Source organism: Lithobates pipiens, unplaced genomic scaffold, assembly GCF_037356315.1.
Source record: "Lithobates pipiens isolate NorthernLeopardFrog02 unplaced genomic scaffold, aLitPip1_a1.2 Scaffold_8, whole genome shotgun sequence".
NCBI lineage: Eukaryota > Metazoa > Chordata > Amphibia > Anura > Ranidae > Lithobates > Lithobates pipiens.
In genome coordinates this window covers 690273753-690295381 of record NW_027507903.1, presented here as the reverse complement: position 1 = coordinate 690295381, position 21629 = coordinate 690273753, and the positions used below count along the sequence as shown (strand labels likewise).

The window sequence follows — 21629 nt, the reverse complement described above, 5'->3', positions numbered from 1 at the left end:
GGAGGGACTCTGTTTGGGGCACCTGATGTAAGGAGGGACTCTGCTTGGGGCACCTGATGGCATCTGGTGACAGGTGATGTGGCAAGTGGCGCCCTAAGGGCTCTCACTGATTCTGCATTATGGTGAGTTGAACTATTTCATTTTATATTACAATGTAATAATAAAAATAATGCTCTTCAACCATCCTGACACCATAACAACCATGGTGCCAAGATGATTGGAGCGCCAACACCAGGTGTTTGGAGTATCGTTATCTGCTGATTGATAAACTTTCTGGAATACACATATCTGTATTGTGATGTAGGATCTGGGCCTGCTGTCCCTCCATCCCTCTGTCTTTCCTTCCTTCTCTCTCCTTCCCTCCCTATTTCTTTCTTTCTTTCTTTCTTTCTCCCTCCATCCCTCGTTCATCTCAGAATCAAAAAGTCAGAAAGATACAACAAATTCTTACCTCTGTGACACGCTCAGACGAATCTCGCAATGCTTCACTTCCTTACAACAGTCTCTTGTATATCTCTCTCACACCCATAGCAGGAAATCGCATGTTTCCTGATCTGTGGTCTCCGAGAGGGCCGTGTAGAGAGCTGGAGGTTAAAGAGGAAGTAAACCCTGATGTGTTTACTTTGTCTTCATTTCTCTGCAAAAGTGAAGCATAATGGGCTACTATGCATCACATCACATCATATAGTAACCCATTATGTGTCACTTACCTGAAACCAAAGCCTGCAATGTCACCGATGTCCCCACTAGCAGCGAGCAACCATTCTCACCCCTCTTCCTTCCGGGGGCCGAAGTCGCGTAGCGTCACTCACGTGCATACACGTGGCAGCCGTCAGTCACGGCATGACCCCTTTAGAAATGACACGATCTGCCCTTTCTAAAGTGTGCATGTGCTGTAGACATCGGTGCACAGCTTTATTATACATATCTCCTATGGTGGAGGTTTAGGAGATATTTCCAGCACCTACAGGTACATATAGTCCTTAATATAGGCTTACCTGTAGGTAAAAGTGGTTGTACAGGGTGGGCAGGGTGTGCAGGGTATACAGGGTGTGCAGGGTATACAGGGTGTGCAGGGTGTACAGGGTATACAGGGTGTGCAGGATGTGCAGGGTATGAAGGGTATACGGGGTATGCAGGGTATACAGGGTGTGCAGGGTATACAGGGTGTGCAGGGTATACAGGGTATGAAGGGTATACAGGGTGTGCAGGGTATACAGGATGTGCAGGGTATGCAGGGTGTACAGGGTATGCAGAGTGTATAGGGTATGAAGGGTATACAGGGTGTGCAGGGTATACAGGGTGTGCAGGGTATACAGGGTGTGCAGGGTATACAGGGTATGAAGGGTATACAGGGTGTGCAGGGTGTGCAGGGTATGCAGGGTATACAGGGTGTGCAGGGTATACAGGGTGTGCAGGGTATACAGGGTGTGCAGAGTATACAGGCTGTGCAGGGTATACAGGGTATGAAGGGTATACAGGGTGTGCAGGGTATACAGGGTATGACGGGTATACAGGGTGTGCAGGGTGTGAAGGGTGTGCAGGGTATGCAGGGTATACAGGGTGTACAGGGTATACAGGGTGTGAAGGGTATACAGGGTGTGAAGGGTATGCAGGGTGTGCAGGGTATGCAGGGTATACAGGGTGTGCAGGGTATACAGGGTGTGCAGGGTATACAATGTGTGCAGGGTATACAGGGTTTGCAGGGTGTGCAGGGTATCCAGGGTGTGCAGGGTATACAGGGTGTGCAGGGTATACAGGGTATCCAGGGTATACAGGGTGTGCAGGGTATACAGGGTATACAGGGTGTGCAGGGTATACAGGGTGTGCAGGGTATAAAGGGTGTGCAGGGTATACAGGGTATCCAGGGTATACAGGGTGTGCAGGGTGTGCAGGGTATACAGGGTGTGCAGGGTATACAGGGTGTGCAGGGTATACGGGGTGTACAACCACTTTAAACTCACCCTCTGGGCTCCTTCAGGACATGTTTACAAAACTCAGATGCACTCAAAGGTTTTATGTTTTTTTAACGCAGTACAAATGCATTTGCAAAAAAAAAGTTTATGTATTTCAATAAACCTCATTTATACCATTGTGTTCCCTTTATGTGCGTTTATAAATAGTACAGCTATCAAAACAATCCAATCCACAAACAATTGAATAGCCTTAATGTCTCATCTGATCAATTACGATAGGCTTAGTTTAAACTGAATCGATGGTCAGGGCGGAATATTATCATTTCCAATCAGTCAGCAGCACTGAGAAACACTATATTACCAAAAGTATTGGGACGCCTGTCTTTACATGAATTTTAATGACATCCCAGTCTTAGTCCGGAGGGTTCAATATTGAGTTGGCTCCGCCCTTTGCAGCTATAACAGCTTCATCTCTTCTGGGAAGGCCATCCACAAGGTTTAGGAGTGTCTATGGGAAGGTTTGATTATTCTTCCAGAAGCCCATTTGAGAGGTCAGGCACTGATGTTGGATGAGAAGGCCTGGCTCTCAGTCTCCACTCTAATTCATCCCAAAAGTGTTCTATCAGGTTGAGTTCAGGACTCTGTGCAAGCCAGTCAGGTTCATATACCCCAAACTTGTTCATCCATGTCTTTATGGACCTTGCTTTGTGCACTGGTCAAAATCATTTTGTGGAGGGGGGATTATGGTGTGCAGTGGGGGCTGGTGTTTTCTGTTTTTTTTGGTGGGCAAAAAACCACCCCCTCTGGTTCATCTGGTGGCTCCCCCACCCCCACTGCTCCCAATCGGTTTGGTCACCCTCCCCCCCAGGAGTCTTGCGGCAGGTCATCTAGCCCCACACTTACCATCTTCTCCCTCCTCCTCCTCCTAGGCATCCAAAAGGATCGCCTGTCCTTTCAGCCAATTGGGTGACTGGTTTCAGGACCCACTTCCTGATTGACTGGGAGGAGGATCAGTGTGAGAATAGTGAATATTAATTTGCTATTGTAAAACAACCGGGTGGGCTTGGAGCGCAGTGCTCTGCACCCCGAGACCACCCTTTTTTGAAGCTCACCCTTTTTTTTTAAGTCTATTAGAGCCTTTCCAACCCCATTGGATACCATGCATTTGGTGCCCTGCATGTAGACACATGGATAGGGGGGCAGCGCCCATGCTCCCCTAATGGACAGGCTGCCACTGATGGTGAGGGGTTGTTTTTCAGGGGTTGGGCTTGACCCCTTAGTTCTTAACAAAGAATGCAACAAGAAATGTAAGTGTAGCACTGGTATTTTTGCCTACTAACATAATGCAATGTAAGTCTATGAGCAGTGTTATAGCTTAGCATTTGGCACCATCTAGTGGCCAAAACAGGAAATGGACTTCAATTATTTTCCTTCTTCTATAGCACTAGAAAGATGACAGGAAGTGACTGTTCTGTTTACATTTTACTGTGACCTACCTACCCAGAATGCCAAGTGACCTGACCTACCCATGATCACCCTGTACTGAACTGCATGCTGGGTAGGCTATAAAAGAGCCTGTGCGACCACCATTTTCTTTCTAGACACATGGCCTGCCTGCAAGGAGGTGTGTGTGTGTGTTCTTGTGGAGCGGAGGCATCCATCTGTTTGGACCCAGTTTGTCGCCCATAGTTTCCTAACACACTTTTATACATCTAGACTTTAACACAGTGTTGCTGGGACCTGTAGTGCCACGGAAGAGAATTTATTAAAGAGTCTGAGTTTAAGCAGGCCTCAAGCCTACCCTTCACCTTACTATTAGCACGGTGTTATCCAAAGCTAATTACACCAGAGGCAGTTGCAGGTGTACCACACTACAGGAACAGTTCTAATATTCACCTCCCATTAACCCTTTGTTGTTCCACTGTTGGATTACAATTGTTACAACACCTATAGCTAGCAGAAGAAAGAAGATCAAAGACTGCATCTTTTATTGCAAGGCCTTGCATCTTATTAAAGTAGGGGGAGCTCCCTAGTGATTGTGTTGTACTGCATTTAACACTTTGCATTTTTGTGTTCACCACAGTGTGCTGGAAGTGGGAAGGTGCCCAGAGGAAGACTTAGTCACTCTGAGCACTAGTCCCAATTGGAGACACATTCTAAGGGATCATATAAGACAACTGTACATGTACACACTGTTGTGCTGTTACATTATGTGGGTGTGACAGTGCAAATGCTGTAATTACTATTTTACACTAACCCCGGTGAAAATACGTTTCTGGTTAAGTACTATTTGTGTGGAGTGTTGTTCCTTTTCCAGCAGGTGGAACATCGGATACCCAGGTAATAACAAAGGTATACTGTTATTATATTGCATATTGTGGGCTTGTCCTTCACTATTAGATTCACACCAATATTACACCACAGCTGTGTCAAGGGGACTGAGCCAAGTCATTGGGGGTTTAATAGCAGAGTACAGGCCCAAACAAATTCAGCCGCTCCTTCGAGGGTCAGTGCTACAAAAGGGTGCAATTAGAGCAGCTAAGATAGAAAACGAAAGACACGTAGTGGAGGAGAGCAAAAAAAAAATAATCCCAAGAAATTCTTTAACCACTACAATACCGGGGGGCACTATCGCCCCCTTCCTTCCCAGACCAATTTTCAGCTTTCAGCGCTCTCACACTTTCAGTGACAATTGCGCGGTCGTGCTACGCCGTACCCAAATTAAATTTTGATCATTTTGTTCGCACAAATAGAGCTTTCTTTTGGTGGTATTTATTCACGACTCAGTTTTTATTTTTTGCGATATAAGCAAAAAAAGAGCGGAAATTTTGAAAAAAAAACAAAAAAAAACAAAACATTACTTTCTTCTTTCTATTTTAAAAGAAATCCAATAAAATCGAGTTTTGTCATAAATTTAAGCCAAAATTTATTCTGCTACATGTTTTTGGTAAAAAAAATAAATTGTTAAAGAGGAAGTAAACCCTTCCAAACAACTTGGACCTATAGGTAAGCCTAGATTAAGGCTTACCTGTAGGTCCAAGCAATATCTCCTAAACCTATATGGTTTAGGAGATATTTGCCCGAAAATGGGCACCGCTGTCTACGGCGCATGCGCCGTAGACAGCGGCGCGCAGGCGCACTAAATGCGGCAAATCCAAGAATGGATTTGCCAAATTTGTCGACTCCCGTGCGCATGCGCGGGAGTGACGTCATCGCGGCTTCGCCGTATGACAGCGGCGGAGCTGCGAGGCGCGACTCCCGTGCGCATGCGCGGGAGTGACGTCATCGCGGTTGCGCCGCTGTCATTGGTCGGAGCTGCGAGACGCCACCAGCAAGATGGACGCGGCGGACTACAGGGTTCAGCGGCAACTTCGCTGGCTCCTGTGTCAGGTAAGTGACACATAATGAGCTACTATGCGATGCATAGTAGTCCATTATGCTTTACCTTTGCAGGGAAAAAAAGAGGAAGTAAACCCATCAGGGTTTACTTCCTCTTTAAGTGTATAATAATTGGTTCGTGTGATCACGGACATATGTACGCAAATGATCATGTACAGATGTGTGCAGGTGATCACGGACATATGTGTGCAGATAATCATTGGGGACATGTGATTTTACTGTTACATATGTGGGGGACAGGTGTTTTTATTATTTGGGGACATGTGTTTTGGGGACATGTGTGGGGACACTAGGTTGGTGATCAGTGAGTAAAAAGCTCATATTCACTGATCACCAGCCGGCTGCAGCGATCTGCTCTCCTCTCCTCAGCGATGACTTCTATGTCAGGAGAGGAGAGCCGATTGCCTAGCAACCGGCTCTGTGTTTACATCACATGAAGGCTGTGATTGGACATGGCCGTCATGTGATCAGGAGGCCCAATCACAGAGCTCTCCTGCCACTTGGAGATGCGCCGTGTCCGGGTGACACGCGCACATCGGGATCGCACAGCTGCATGTGTCTGCGCGCGATCCCCCTACTGAACGGCACATTCCTTAAACGTCTACTCAGAAGAAGAGAGCGCCCACCCGGCCGTATATATGTACATTGGCTGGGTGGGAAGTGGCTAAGTATATAAACAGTAAAAAAGGGAGGACAGCCCATATTGGCCCCATAAAGAATGTGGAAGGACATCTGGTTACAAAATATGGAGATATGGCGAAGGTATTGAATTTATTCTTCTCCTCACTCTTCACAAGGGAATCGGGGGGCTTCAGTAACCAAAACTGCAGAGTTTATCCTCATATCATATCACAGGAAGCTCCTCCATGGCTAACAGAGGATAGAATTAGAATTAGACTTGGAAAACTTACCATTAACAAATCACCAGGACCAGATGGCTTGCATCCGAGGGTACTTAGGGAACTCAGTCAAGTAATTGCCAGACCATTGTTCCTAATTTTTACTGACAGTCTGCTGGCTGGAATGGTACCAGCTGATTGGAGAAAAGCCAATGTAGCACCAATATTTAAAAAAAGGGCCCAAAATACATCCCTGGAATTACAGACCAGTTAGCCTAACATCAATAGTATGCAAGCTCTTGGAGGGGATGATAAGGGACTATATACAAGATTTTAGTAAAGAGAACGGTATCATTAGCAGTAATCAGCATGAATTCATGAAGAATCGTTCTTGCCAAACCAAACTATTAACCTTCTATGAGGTGGTGAGTTGCCAGCTAGATAAAGGAAGGCCCATAGACGTGGTGTGTCTGGATTTTGCTGGATATTTCTGGATAATAAGATACGTGGCTACTCATTAAAATTAGAAGAAAAGAGGTTTAACCTTAACCACTTGCCGACCGCCGCACGACGATGTACGTCGACAGAATGGCACGGGCAGGAATATGGGCGTACATGTACGTCCCTGCCTTCCCGCGGGTGGGGGGCACGATCGGGCCCCCCCGGTGCCAGCGGCGGTCGGTATCCGTTCAGGAGCAATCCAGGATGAGGGGCCACCCCCTCATGATCGGTCCTGACGAATGAAAGTGAAGCGTGACATCACTTCCTCTCCTGTAATGTAAACACAGGCAGAGGAAGTGAGGTAATCTCTCCTCCGTGTCGGTATTTTTCGTTCCGGCACAGAGGAGAGAGGATCGGTGAGTTGCACCAACACACCACACGTACAGTAGAACATGCCAGGCACACTCTCACCCCCCCTTCACCACCCGATCACCCCCCCAATCACCCCTGCCCCCCAGTCACAGTGACACCAATTGCATTTTATTTTTTGCATTGGTGTCATTTGTGACTGTAATAACTGTTAGGGCAGTTAGGGTTAGCCCCCTTTAGTTCTAAGGTACCTCCCCTAACCCCCCCAATAAAGGTTTAACCCCGTGATCACCCCCCGTCGCCAGTGTCACTAAGGCTGGGTTCACATTGCAGCGGTTTATGAGAACGGATGTGATTTGCACCGCACTGCAGTGCAAATCACATCCGATCTCTGTGCGATTCTAGTTCAGCCATACAGATAGTATGGCTGAATTTGCGTCGCACCCGCCGCACCTGCCACAGACTCACACGGGACCCTTTTTTGGTCCGCAGCAGAATCGGATCGCATGGGTGTTCACACCATGCGATCCGATTCCTGTCCGAGTTTTTTTTTTTTTTTTTTTTGCATTGGTGTCATTTGTGACTGTAATAACTGTTAAGGCAGTTAGGGCTAGCCCCCTTTAATTCTAAGGTACCCCCCTAACCCCCCAATAAAGGTTTAACCCTGTGATCACCCCCCGTTGCCAGTGTCACTAAGGCTGGGTTCACATTGCAGCGGTTTATGAGAACGGATGTGATTCGCACCGCACTACAGTGCAAATCACATCCGATCTCTGTGCGATTCTAGTTCAGCCATACAAATAGTATGGCTGAATTCGCGCCGCACCCGCCGCAAACTCGCACGGGACCCTTTTTTTGGTCCGCAGCAGAATCGGATCGCATGGGTGTTCACACCATGCGATCCGATTCCTGTCCGAGTTTGCAGATCGCACTTCGATATGCGAACTGATCTGGGGGTGTCATTAACATTTCACTGACACTCCCAGCAGTTCGCATAGGGCAGTGTGATGCGGGAACCCGCCGCGGATTCGTGGCGTTCCCGCATCGCTCCAGTGTGAACTCAGCCTAATAAGCGATTGTTTTTCTGATCGCTGTATTAGTGTCACAGGTGACGCTAGTTAGGCAGGTAGGTATTTAGGTTCGCCACAGCTTTTTATAGCGCCAGGGACCCCCATATACTACCGCATAAAGCCCCCTGATTGCCCCCTAGTTAACCCTTTCACCAGTGATCACCATATAACTGTTACAGGTGACGCTGGTTGGTTAGTTATTTTTTTATAGTTTCAGGGCACCCGCCATTTATTACCTAATAAAGGTTTAACCCCCTGATCACCCGGCGGGTGATATAAGTTTGAGGGTCAGATAGGGTCTGCGTCGCCCCAGGCAGTGTCAGGTTAGTGCCAGTACCGCTAACACCCATGTGCAAAGCATACACCTCCCTTAGTAATATAGTATCTGATCAGATCTATATTAGCGTCGCCAGCAGTTTAGGTTTCCCAAAACGCATTGTTAGCGGGATCAGCCCAGATACCTGCTAGCACCTGCGTTTAGCCCCTCCGCCAAGTCCAGATCAGCCCACCCAAGTGCAGTATCGATCGATCACTGCCACTTACAAAACACAATACACATAACTGCAGCGTTCGCAGAGTCAGGCCTGATCCCTGCGATCGCTAACAGTTTTTTTTGTAGCGTTTTGATATAGTCGCTGACAGCCAGGTGCTTTTTTACCTGTGAGTCTCACTAGTGTACCCCTAAATTTAGGGGTGTCTACTTTCCAAAATGGGGTCATTTGGGGGGGGGGGGTTGTGCCATCTTGGCATTTTATGGCCTTCAAAACTGCGATAGGTAGTGAGGAGTAAAATCAAAAATTTACACCCTTAGAAATCCTGAAGGCGGTGCTTGGATTTCGGGGCCCCGTACGCGGCTAGGCTCCCAAAAAATCCCACACATGTGGTATCCCCGTACTCAGGAGAAGCAGCAGAATTTATTTTGGGGTGTCATTTCACATATGCCCATAGCATGTGTGAGCAATATATCATTTAGTGACAACTTTGTGAAAAAAAAAAAAAATAAATAAAAGTTTGTAATTTTCCCGCAACTTGTGGCAAAATATAAAATATTCCATGGACTCAACATGCCTCTCAGCAAATAGCTTGGGGTGTCTACTTTCTAAAATGGGGTCATTTGTGGGGGTTTTGTGCCATCTTGGCATTTTATGGCCTTCAAAACTGTGATAGGTAGTGAGGAGTGAAATTACAAATGTACGTCCTTAGAAATCCTGAAGGCGGTGCTTGGTTTTCGGGGCCCCGTACGCGGCTAAGCTTCCAAAAAGTCGACCACATGTAGTATCCCCATACTCAGGAGAAGCAGCAGAATGTATTTTGGGGTACAATTCCACATATAACCATGGCATGTGTGAGCAATATATCATTTAGTGACAACCTTGTGTAAAAAAAAAAAAAAAAAAATTGTCATTATTCAATCGCTTGAGGCAAAAAAAAAAATATTCAATGGGCTCAACATGCCTCTTATCAATTTCCTTAGGGTGTCTACTTTCCAAAATGGGGTCATTTGGGGGGGTTTTGTACTGCCCTGCCATTTTAGCACCTCAAGAAATGAGATAGGCAGTCATAAACTAAAAGCTGCGTAAATTCCAGAAAACGTACCTTAGTTTGTAGATGTGACAACTTTTGCGCAAACCAATAAATATACAATTATTGACTTTTTTTACCAAAGACATGTGGCTGAATACATTTTGGCCTAAATGTATGACTAAAATTGAGTTTATTGGATTTTTCTAATAACAAAAAGTAGACAATATCATTTATTTTTCAAAATTTGTGGCCTTTTTACGTTTATATCGCAAAAAATAAAAATCACAGAGTCAGTCAAATACCTTTAAAAGAAAGCTCTATTTGTGGAAAGAAAAGGACGCAAATTTTGTTTGGGTACAACATTGCATGACCGCGCAATTACCAGTTAAAGCAGCGCAGTGCCAAAGTGTAAAAAGACCTCTGGTCATTGACCAGCAAAATGGTCCGGTCTGAAAGTGGTTAAAAAAGAAAAGAAGGAAATAATGTGCTTCAATCATCCTGACACCATAACAACCATGGTGCCGGGATGATTGGAGCGCCAACACCAGGTGTTTGGAGTATCTTTATCTGCTGATTGATAACCTTTCTGGAATACATATTTGTATTGTGGTGTAGGAGATACAAGAAATTCTTACCTCTGTGACACGCTCAGATGGATCTCGTAATGTTTCACTTCCTTATACAGTCTCTTGTATATATCACCCCATCCCCCATAGCAGGAAATCACGTGTTTTCCGAGCTCTCCGAGAGGGACGTATACAGAGCAGAAGAATAACCTCGCCCTCTTATTACTATCACAACTTTTTTTTGTACAAATCCATATGCAAAAAAAAAAGTTTGTGTATTTCAATAAACCTCATTTATACCATTGTGTTGTCTTGCTTACTGGGCATTTAAACCCCCCTCCTGCCCAGGCCAATTTTCAGCTTTCAGCGCTGTCACACTTTGACAATTGTGCGGTCGTGCTGCACTGTACTCACATGAAATTGTTATCATTTTCTTCACACAAATGGAGCTTTCTTTCTTTTGGGGGTATTTAACCACTTGACCACCAGGCACTTAAACCACCTTAATAACCAGACCAATTTTCAGCTTTCGGTGCTCTCACATTTTGAATGACAATTACTCATTCATGCAACACTGGACCTATATGAAATTTTTGTCCTTTTTTCACACAAATGGAGCTTTCTTTTGGTGGTATTTAATCACCGCTGGGTTTTTTATTTTTTGTGCTGTAAAAGAAAAAATTCAGAAAATTCTGTAAAAAAATGAATTTTTCTTTGTTTATGTTATAAAATTTAGCAGATTAGTAATTTTTTCTTCATAAATTTTGGCCAAAATTTCTACCACTACATATCTTTGGTAAAAATAAGTACAAATTGCTGGATATTATTTGGTCTTTGTGAAAGTTATAGAGTCCACAAGCTGTGGTGCCAATATCTGAAAATTGATCACACATGAAGTACTGATGGCCTATTTCAATTCTTGAGACCCCAACATGCCAAAAAAGTACAAATACCCCCCAAATGACCCCTTTTTGGTAAGAAGACATTCCAAGGTATTTAGTAAGAGGCCTGAGGAGTTTTTTGAAGTTGTCATTTTTTTCCCACAATTCTTTGCAAAATCAAGATTTTTTTTAACTTTTTTTTTCACAAAATTGTCATATTATCAGTTTATTTCTCACACACAGCATATGCATACCACAAATTACACCCCAAAACACATTCTGCTATTACTCCCGAGTACGGCGATACCACATGTGTGAGACTTTTACACAGTGTGGCCACATACAGAGGCCCAACATGCAGGGAGCACCATCAGGCGTTCTGGAGCACCCAGGCCAATTCTGACATTTCTCTCCTACATGTAAAAATCATCATTTATTTGCTAGAAAATTACATAGAACCCCAAAACATTATATATGTTTTTTTTTTTTTAGAAAACACCCTGGAGAATACAATGGTGGTCGTTGCAACTTTTTATCTCGCACGGTATTTGCGCAACAATTTTTTGAATGTTTTGTGCTAAAAAAAAAAAAAAACACAGTAAAGTTAGCCCAATTTTTGCATAATGTGAAAGATGAAGTTACGCTAAGTACCGTATATACTCGAGTATAAGCTGAGATTTTCAGCCCCTTTTTTTAGGCTGAAAGTGCCCCCTCGGCTTATACTCGAGTCACCGCCGTCTGCCTACCCGATCAGCGTGTCGTGCAGACAGACGGCGGCCATTCCACTATTCAAAAGCCGCGCCTCCCTGTCTGTGATAGGCGGAACACTCAATTTCCCAGCAGTCAGTGGTCCGCCTATCACGGACATCCGCTCATCCTCATACTACGGACGAGGATGAGAGGATGTCCGTGATAGGCGGAACACTGACTGCTGGGAAATTGAGTGTTCCACCTATCACAGACGGAGGCACGGCTTTTGAACAGTGGAATGGCCGCCGTCTGTCACAGACGAGGAGAAGAGGTGCGGCGATCCTGGCATGGCCGCCGTATGTTTTTACATGCAGATCGCTGCAGAAGGACACAGGCTGCAGAAGGACAAAGAGGCACAGGACACAGGTAGGCTGGACACAGGGATGGACACAGTGATGGACAAAGGGATGGACACAGGGATGGACACAGTGATGGACACAGGGATGGACACAGGGATGGACACAGGGATGGACACAGGGATGGACACAGGGATGGACACAGTGATGGACACGGGGATGGACACGGGGATGGACACAGTGATGGACACAGGGATGGACACGGGGATGGACACAGGGATGGACACAGGGATGGACACAGGGATGGACACAGGGATGGACACAGGGATGGACACAGTGATGGACACAGTGATGGACACAGTGATGGACACGGGGATGGACACGGGGATGGACACGGGGATGGACACGGGGATGGACACGGGGATGGACACGGGGATGGACACGGGGATGGACACGGGGATGGACACGGGGATGGACACAGGGATGGACACAGTGATGGACACAGTGATGGACACAGGGATGGACACAGGGATGGACACAGTGATGGACACAGGGATGGACACAGTGATGGACACGGTGATGGACACGGTGATGGACACGGTGATGGACACGGTGATGGACACGGTGATGGACACGGGGATGGACACGGTGATGGACACGGTGATGGACACGGGGATGGACACGGGGATGGACACGGGGATGGACACGGGGATGGACACGGGGATGGACACGGGGATGGACACAGGGATGGACACGGGGATGGACACGGGGATGGACACAGGGATGGACACAGGGATGGACACAGTGATGGACACAGGGATGGACACAGCGATGGACACAGGGATGGACACAGGGATGGACACAGGGATGGACACAGGGATGGACAGGCATGTCTCACCCTCAGCTTATACACGAGTCAATAAGTTTTCCCATTTTTTTTGTGGTAAATTAGGGGCCTCGGCTTATATTCGGATCGACCTATACTCGAGTATATACGGTAAATAGATACCTAACATGTCACTCTTCAAAATTGCACACGCTCGTGGAATGGCGCCAAACGTCGCTACTTAAAAATCCCCATAGGTGACAATTTAATTTTTTTTACTGGTTATATGTTTTGAGTTACAGAGGAGGTCTAGGGCTAGAATTATTGCTCTCGCTCTAACGTTCGCAGTGATACCTCACATGTGTGGTTTGAACACCGTTTTCATATGTGGGCGGGACTTACATATACGTTCGCTTCTGCATACAAGCACATGGGGACAGGGACGCTTTAAAAAAAAAATATTGTTCATTTTACTTTATTTATTTTAGTTTGACTTTTTTTTCCCCAAAAATAAATTTTTTGATCACTTTTATTCCTATTACAAGGGATGTAAACATCCCTTGTAATAGGAATATGGCATGACAGGTCCTCTTTACAGTGAGATATGAGGTCAATAAGACCCCGCATCTCACCTCTAAGCTGGGAAGTCTGAAAAAAAAAAAAAGATTCTGGCTTTGATCGTATTGGTGAGTCGGTAGAAGCAGCGGAGGGAGGGGGGAGGGGGGATGTCTATGGCTGGGTATTGCAGGGTATCACCGACTATGGCTGGGTATCTCAGAGTATGGCATTGCAGAGTATTGCATTGCAGAGCATTGCAGGGTATTGGCGGGTGTTGCAGAGCATCGCAAAGTGTTGCAGGGTATTGGCGGGTGTTGCAGAGCATTGCAGAGTGTTGCAGGGTATTGGCGGGTGTTGCAGAGTGTTGCAGGGTATTGGAGGGTGTTGCAGAGTGTTGCAGGGTATTGGCGGGTGTTGCAGAGTGTTGCAGGGTATTGGCGGGTGTTGCAGAGCATTGCAGGGTATTGGCGGGTGTTGCAGAGCATTGCAGGGTATTGACGGGTGTTGCAGAGCATTGCAGAGTGTTGCAGGGAATTAGCGGGTGTTGCAGAGCATTGCAGAGTGTTGCAGGGTATTGGCGGGTGTTGCAGAGCATTGCAGGGTATTGGCGGGTGTTGCAGAGCATTGCAGGGTATTGGCGGGTGTTGCAGAGTGGTGCAGGGTATTGGCGGGTGTTGCAGAACATTGCAGAGTGTTGCAGGGTATTGGCGGGTGTTGCAGAGCATTGCAGAGTGTTGCTGGGTATTGCAGGGTATTGCAGAGTATTGCAGAGCATTGCAGGGTATTGCAGAGTAATGACAAGGAATTGAGGGGTTAAATTTCGGTGAGCAGCGATGTGGGCACTGCAGATGCAGATTTCGTCCCCCTCTGCTGTACCGATCATAACATGACACCGATTTGTTTACAAGTGATCACTCCGTCATTTGACGGAGCAATCACGCGGTAATTGGCCGCGATGAGCGGCCGTTTACCGTGATCCGTGATGCACCGGGTCCACTGGATCCGGTGGTCACGGATGCTCTTGTGTGCGCGCCCCAGGGGGCGTGCGAGAGCAGAATTCTGGGAGGCCGTTAATTAACGGCCTCTCAGAGTTAAACAACCGCCCTGAAGCCATTAATCGCCAATGGGCGGTTGTTAAGTGGTTAAAGGCCTATAGGCTCCATGCACACTGGAGATCAAAAAAGCTTTTTCTGGGCGTCAGATTGCTATCAGAAAACGCTGGTTGAAAAACTTGTTTTTAACAGTGTTTTGTACTAGCGTTTATGCGCATTTATGAGCATTTTTTAGCGTTATCGTTTATGGGCTTTTTTTTTATAAATACACAGAGGACACTCCAAAAATCCCACATTGCATTGAAAAAATAGAACGCAGAACGCGAATTAACGCACGTTTATGTGCTATGTGTTAAATATCATGTCTGGGGTGTGTCTATAGTATGCCTGTAAAGTGGCACATTCTTCCCGTGTCTAGAACAATACCACAGCAAAATGGCATTTCTAAAGGAAAAATTGTCATTTAAAACTGATCGCGGCTGTAATGTTGTTGTAATGTATTGTCTCGGCAATATAGATACAGATAATTGAAAAAAAAAAGAGCATGGGGCCTTTGGGTCTGGTATGAATCTTAAGGGCAACCCCAAATCAAAATTTTAAATTGCGTGGGGGTCCCCCTAAGATCCATACCCAGCCCTTCGGGTCTGATATGGAAATTAAGGGGAAGCCTGTGCCATTTTTTTAAAAAAATGGCCTTTGGGTCTGGTATGCATTTTAAGGGGAACCCTGCACCAAAATGAAAAAAAAAAAAATGGTGTAGGGGTCCGCCCCAAAAATCCATACCAGACCCTTTATCCGAGCACGCAACCTGGCAAGCCACAGGAAAAGAGGGGGGGCGAGAGAGCGCCCCCCTCCTGAACCATACCAGGCCACATGCCCTCAACATGGGCTCATCCCTAATCTGGAGCATCATCGGGGTCACCAGAGAATGGAGAGGAGAAAAGGCTGATATCCTTTTCAATAGCTGCAAAATCCTGAAAGCGCCATTTATTCTCATCAGAGCGAATAAAATGAATAGTCTTTACCACCGGCTTCATAACATGATCATGTTTGAGATGTTTTAGCAATTAACGTTGCCACCTCATAGCTCGCCCTTGTGGCATTTTCATTTGACTCGCGGGCTCTGGTGATAAATCGCTGTTGTGACATTAAAACAGCTTCAAGTCGCTTCAACTTTTCACTGCGGTGGCGCCCTATTATCTGGTGGTGTGTGCCGTGTCTCCCCCGGTAGTGTCTCTGGACATTAAATTCCTTATAAACAGCCACAGTCTCTTGTCATATCAGACAGACACAGAGATTCCGTATTTCAGTGAAGAAATATTCCACTTTCCACTTGTCCTGGAAGTGGTGGCCCTCACAGCAGTGGTGGCTGATGCTCCAAATTTTTAGGGGGTGCAAACATTTTTTAAAAACAAATCATCATTTGCAGCCACTGTGCCCTCAAATTCTACCACTGTGCCCTCAAATTCTGCCACTGTGCCCATCAAACGCTGCCACTGTGCCCATCAAATGCAGCCACTGTGCCCATCAAATGCTCACCCCCCCGTGGATAGATTGCGGGACATCCCACACACACCCCCCACAAATGGATCACGGGACACTCTGCTCACCCCCCCCACCACCACGCAGATGGATAGCGGGACACCCCACTCACACACCCCCCACGGATGGATCACAGGACACCCCACTCACCCCCACTGTGGATGGATCATAGGACACCCCACTCACAGCACCCCCAAGGATGGATCATGGGACACCCCGCTCACAGAACCCCCACGGATGGATTCCCATGCAGGAGGTCTGGCGCTTACCGGGTGTCCTCTTCTCTGGCATCTCCTCTCCAGTCTGCTTCCTCCACTCTGTCCCACTTACGCTAAAGTGCTGAGCACCCAATAGGGACACCTGGCGCTTTGGCCAATCAGGAAGTGGGTCTCACTGACCTGCCTCCAGATTGGCGAGGAGGCAATGCGGTGTGAAAATAGCAAATATTAATTTGCTTTGGTCACACAATTGGGTGGGATCAGGGCACACTCTCTGCGCCCCGAGCCCACCCATTTTTGAAGCCTATTAGAGACTCTGACTCTAATTAGGTGCTTCAAAAAAATACACCTCCTCCTGCCCCCGTTGTAGGAATCCATGCACCTGGCATCCTGAAAGGGGCAGGGCGCATGGATAGGGAGGCGGCAGTAGGGATAGGGGTAGCGCCCGTGAGCCCACTGCCTCACAGGCCACCACTGCCTCACAGTCAACTTTCCTTCTCTTATTTACAGTCACCATTTTAGAAATTGAGCAGAAGGGGAAGCATGGGAGTGCATTGCTAGAGGTTATGGTCTAAGTGTGCTCATCTGATACACTAATACACTGCCCAACAAGACTTCTCCTACCTCTGCAGCTGTGGACCAGGAAATATCTCAGTGCCTCTGAGAGCTTCCTAGCGGACTCTGACACATCGAGTTATGAACACACCCCAGCAACATGCCAAGCAACACACCCAGCAACATGCCCAGCAACACGCCCAGCAACATGCCCAGCAACACGCCCCATATATATAATACTTGCCAACAGTCCCGATTTTCCCGGGACAATCCTGATTTTTGGACCCTCGTCCCGATTTAAGCTTGTCCCAATTTTTTTCCCGGGATTTTGCATTTGTCCTGGGAAAGTTTTTTGGGCTAAAAACGTCAGCTGGCTACACAAAGATGGCCACTGCCATTGCCACAGTATTGTTTCCCCTTGTGCTCAGTGGAGAGGAGAGGGCAGCCAATCAGCTTCTCTCTTCAGTGGCTGCGGGGATTGGAGACCCCTCTCCACTGAACACAACAGGGAGAGATCAACCGCCGCCAACCCTCAGCCCCATGGAGCAACATATGATCGCTGGCTGGGGAGCACCAAGTGCAAAGTTACTGCCTACTAACACAGCTGAGTTAGATTAACCCTTCACTCGCCGATTGATCAGCTGCATCATGAAGACACAGTGGGACACAGGCTGCTTGCGAGGAGGGGACAGCAACAAACTGTATCGGCTACACACAGGCTGGCTGGTTGGCACAGGGGTCACAGGCAACACAGTCTGCATGTCACCGGGGTTCACAGCCTGTGACATCCAGCCTGTGTTGCCTGTGGCCCCCTGTGACATCCAGCTAGCCTGTGCCAACCATCATGTGCCCCCGTTGACAACCAGCATGTGGCCCCCCTGTGACATCCAGACTGTGGCCCCCATGACATGGAGACTGTGGCCCCGGTGACATGTAGACTGTGACCCCCGCATGACAAGCAGACTGTGACCCCCCGTGACATGCAGACTGTGACCCCCCTGTGACATGCAGACTGTGACCCCCTGTGACAGGCAGACTGTGATCCCCTTACGACATGCAGACTGTGACCCCCTTATGACATGCAGACTGTGACCCCCCCTGTGACATGCAGACTGTGACCCCACCTGTGACATGCAGACTGTGACCCCCCCTGTGACATGCAGACTGTGACCCCCCTGCGAAATGCAGACTGTGTTGCCTGTGACCCCTGTGCCAACCAGCCAGCCTGTGTGTAGCCGATACAGTTTATTGCTGTCCCTTCCTCGCAAGAAGCCTGTGTCCCGCTGTGTCTTCATGATGCAGCCGATCAATTGGCGTGTGAGGGGTTAATCTAACTCAGCTGTATTAGTCGGCAGTAACTCTGCACTTGGTTTGTTTTGTCTGAAACTGGCACATTTGATGTAGCAGCAAAGGATACCTTCTTTCATGGGATACCGATCTGCATGCTACACTGGCCCTTCCATCACTGATTGTCTTGGCTCTCCCCGGCCTTTCTGTAGACAAGGCTTCCCAGCTTGGCCTAGGCCCCACATCCTCCCACACCACAGGTACTACAACCGCCATGATCTGGTGGACACGGCTGCTGCACGTGACCTCCAGACTGGATTTACATCCTCCTAGCATGTTGCTGGTGCCCTTCCATGCTCCACCAGGCAGTGGTTAGTGTGGTGAGTATTGTGGTAATCAGCATAGTGTAGTGGGTATTGTAGTGTAGTAGGTGTTGTTGTAATCAGTGTAATGTAGTGGATGGTGTACTGGTGTACGGACGGATTCTGTTGTGGATACCTGATGCAAGGAAGGACTCTGCTGGGGACACCTAATGCAAGGAAGGACTCTGCTGGGGACACCTAATGCAAGGAAGGACTCTGCTTATGGGAGGCGACGTGGCAAGTGACACACTTAGGGGTCCCACTGATTCTGCATTATGGTGAGTTGAATGATTTAATTTTATATTACAATGTATTAATAGAAATAATGTGCTTCAATCATCCTGACACCATAACAACCATGGTGCCAAGATGATTGAAGCGCCAACACCAGGTATTTGGAGTATCTTTATCTGCTGATTGTCAAACTCTGGAAAACAAATATTGCTATTGTGGTGTAGAATCTGGGGCTGCTGTCCCTCCATCCCCCCCTTTCCCTCTCCATCCCGCATTCATCTCAGACTCTAACCACACCCCTTTGAGCCACGCGCATTAAGCCACATGCACTATTTTACGTAAACCCCACCCAGTGCCCGCTGTATTTTCACCTTTTTCTATGCCACGCCTATAAATGCATGCCCTGCCTCCTAATGATAATGCAACTCCACCTACAGCTAAAAAAGTGTCCCGGAATTTTTTTTTACAATGTTGGCAACTATGATAGATATATATATATATATATATATATATATATATATATATATATATATATATATATATTTACAAAAAATCATAACACGCCCGATTTTGGGGGCCACAGAAGAATATATATGCAAATTGCAAGTGGGGGCCACATCAAACCAGAATGTGGGCTGCAATTGGCCCACGGGCCGTACTTTGGACATGCCTGATCTAAAGTAAACAGCCTATAGAATTCATGAATAACAGACAACAAGCATTGAAAAGCAGGAAGTCCGGTGCTCTCTGTGATCCACGGACCCAAACCGGATGTGACGGAGCTAGAGCGTCATTATGTCACATCCGGTTTGGGTCCGTGGAGAGCAGCGAGCGACGGACTTCCTGCTTTTCAATGCTTACCTTCTATTTATTAAACAGAATAATGCTATGGAGGCAATTTATTATCACTACATGATACCTGCTTGACCAATTACACTAAGGAGAGTGAGATATCCGCGGAAAGACCCGTTTACCACGGTGAATCCCACAAAGGGGGCCACGAGTGACACACGGACACCGCCCTCTTGTAGGGATTAAGGTTGTCACTTTTTCTTCAAGCCAAATCCAAACACTTTAGCCTGCCTGGTAACAGGTTCCTTCCTGTTTGTGCCTCACTGTGAGGTACAGACCGGCGGGCTACATGCGTGTCAGTGGCGCGGGACATAAGCTCGCTCCTTGGGGCAGGCTTGCACCACGTGTCATCACGCTGAGGGGGTGCGGAGTGCAATTGATCTCAGTCAGCCTCACCAGGGGTATATTAGCCCACACCCCAGACATCCACAGCAGGGCCATCTTAATAGCATCATGGGCCCCGGGCAAACTAATGCACGTCCCCAATTTACACACCTAATCTCAAGAATGAAAGTATAAATAGTTGATAGATTTGAATTGAGATTTTTTTTAGCGCTATAAACAAAAAAAGAGCGACCATTATTTAAAAAAAAAACAATATTTTTTTTACTTTCTTCTATAAAACACATTGAATGAAGAAATGTAAACTTAGGCCAATATGTATTGTGCTACATATTTTTGGTTAAAAAATCCCAATAAGCGTATGTTGATTGGTTTGCACAAAGGTTTTAGCGTCTACAAACTATGGGATAGATTTATGAGATTTTTCTTTCTAGTAATGGCAGCAATTAGCGACTTATAGTGAGACTGCGATATTGCGGTGGACAAATCACATACAAGGTGACACTTTTTGGAGACCAGTGACACGAATACAGTGGTCAGTGCTAAAAATATGCACTGTCACTGTACTAATGACACTGGCAGGGAATGAATTAACATCAGGGGCGATCAAAGGGTTAACTGTGTGCCTAGCTATTGCTTACTCATTGTGGGGGAGGAGCTTTTACTAAGGGAAGGCATTGATCCATGATCCAGATAGTTTGATAAATAGACAGAGAAATTAGATAAATGGACACATGGATAGATAGACACTGGGTGGGGGGATGGAAGGATGGATGGATGGATGGATAGACACTGGGTGGGGGGATGGAAGGATGGATGGATGGATGGATAGATAGATACTGGGTGGGAGGGAGGGATGGATGGATAGATACTGGGTGGGAGGGAGGGATGGATGGATATACACTGGGTGGGAGGGATGGATGGATAGATAAATAGATACTGGAGGGAGGAATGGATGGATAGATAACTAGATACTGGAGGGAGGGATGGATGGATAGATACTGGGAGGGAGGAGATGGATGGATGGATGGACACTGAGCGGGATGGATGGATGGACACTGAGTCGGATGGATGGACAGTGAGTGAGTGGGATGGATGGACAGTGAGTGGGATGGATGGATGGACAATGAGTGAGTGGGATGGATGGACAATGAGTGAGTGGGATGGATGGACAGACAGTGAGTGAGTGGGATGGATGGATGGACAGTGAATGGGATGGATGGATGGATGGACAGTGAGTAGGATGGATGGACAATGAGTGAGTGGGATGGATGGACAGTGAGTGAGTGGGATGGATGGATGGACAGTGAGTGAGTGGGATGGATGGATGGACAGTGAGTGAGTGGGATGCATGGATGGATGGACAGTGAGTAAGTGGGATGGATGGACAGTGAGTGAGTGAGTGGGATGGATGGACCTGTGAATGGGATGGATGGACAGTGAGTGAGTGGGATGGATGGACAGTGAGCAAGATGGATGGACAGTGAGTGAGTGGGATGGATGGATGGATGGACAGTGAGTGAGTGGGATGGATGGATGGATAGTGAGTGAGTGGGATGGATGGATGGACAGTGAGTGAGTGGGATAGATGGACAGTGGGTGGGATGGATGGACAGTGAGTGAGTGAGATGGATGAATAGTGAGTGAGCGGGTGGGATGGATGGATAGTGAGTGAGTTGGATGGATGGATGGACAATGAGTGAGTGAGTGGGATGGATGGATGGACAGTGAGTGAATGGGATGGATGGAT

At 47.1% G+C, this 21629-nt stretch overlaps 1 protein-coding gene across 9 annotated transcripts in view; it reads right to left on the bottom strand.

Annotated features, from left to right (window-relative positions):
• Positions 1-21629, bottom strand: part of LOC143963519 (NACHT, LRR and PYD domains-containing protein 3-like) — a 190255-nt gene that overhangs the window by 127616 nt on the left and 41010 nt on the right. Inside the window, exon 1 of one of the 9 annotated variants that reach the window (XM_077473184.1) lies at positions 10194-10301. The exons of 7 other annotated variants lie outside the window; for them this stretch is intronic. The gene's annotated coding sequence lies outside the window, so the exon portion shown is untranslated. Of the gene's footprint in view, positions 1-451; positions 515-10193; positions 10302-21629 lie in introns of those variants that run through there. One more of the 9 variants, XM_077473185.1, reaches the window with a different exon arrangement.